The following is a 1273-nucleotide window of genomic DNA, read 5'->3' on the forward strand; positions in this document are numbered from 1 at the left end:
TGAGTGATGCAGGAGCAGCAAAAGAAGATGGAACGACAATTTGTATTTGGGATTTTTGATGATGCGGTGAAAAGGAGGAATTCTTTGAGAAGCATCCACCACCTCCATTGTGTATGCTTTCATGAGTCTTCATTCTGTCTCCACTTTTATACCTTGGTTGCCTGGTCCTGCTCCAGTATAGGTACTCAGTCCTGAACTGATTTCCACCTTTGTTTTAAGTTTCACCAGCACCATGGCCAAATATTCCTATGTGAAGTCCACCAAACTCATGCTCAAGGGAACCAAGGCTAAGAGTAAGAAGAGTAAAGATAAAAAGAAAAAGAAAAAAAGGAAGATGATGAAGAAATCCAACTTGATATTGTTGGAATCTGGTGGTAAATAACAAACTTTTGGTGAAATTTCAGGAACCAAAGTCATTGAAATGGATAATGGTACCTATATACATGCACTTGACAATAGTCTTTTTACAGTGGGAGCTCTGTATAAAGAAGTGGATGACAGCCCTAGTCCTCCAGAGCAGTTTACAGTTGTCAAAGTGTCTGATTCCAGAATTGCCCTGAAATCTGGCTATGGAAAATATCTTGGTATAAATTCGGATGGACTCGTTGTTTGGCGTTCAGATGCAACTGGACTAAGGAAACAGTGGGAGCCAGTCTTTCAAGATGGGAAAATGGCTTTATTGGCTGCAAAAAGCTGCTTTATTAGATGCAATGAAGTAAGCAATAAAGAAGCAAAAAGTAAAACAGCAGGAGAAGAAAAAATGATAAAGATTACATCCTGTGCTGAAAGAAAAACCAAGAAAAAAGATGACATTTCAGAAGAAGACAAAGGAAATATCAAACGGTGTGAAATCGATTATGTGAAGACATTTCAGAGCTTCCAAGACCACAAATTTAAAATGAATAAAAAAGAAAATAAAATTCCTAAAAAGGCTTGGAAAGATAGATTTATGTATGAGACACTCCTGGACAGGAGACCCAAATTGAAAGCTGATAGCTACTACAAGTGACCAAGATTTTTCTTTCTGTCTTACCCTGTTATTTTTTTTTTTCTGAATAAAATATTCCATGGAAGTTTTAAACAAACTAACAAACAAAAAGAAGATGGAAGGAATACATAGAGTCACTGTACAAAAAAAAAAAAAAAAAAAAAGAATTGGTCTATGTTCAACTATTTTTGGAAGTGGCAAATGATCAAAGAACAATTGTATTGAAGAAGGAAGTTGAAGCTGCATGAAGGAACTGACAAATAACAAATTTCCAGAAACTGACAG

At 36.1% G+C, this 1273-nt stretch overlaps 1 pseudogene; it reads left to right on the forward strand.

The window, feature by feature from the left end:
* The first annotated feature begins 232 nt into the window (after positions 1-232).
* On the forward strand, positions 233-1009 carry LOC103203161 (annotated as a pseudogene).
* The last annotated feature ends 264 nt before the right edge of the window (positions 1010-1273 follow it).

This window comes from Orycteropus afer, unplaced genomic scaffold (assembly GCF_000298275.1).
Source record: "Orycteropus afer afer isolate SDZICR_OR568_19922 unplaced genomic scaffold, OryAfe1.0 scaffold00204, whole genome shotgun sequence".
NCBI classification, from domain to species: domain Eukaryota; kingdom Metazoa; phylum Chordata; class Mammalia; order Tubulidentata; family Orycteropodidae; genus Orycteropus; species Orycteropus afer.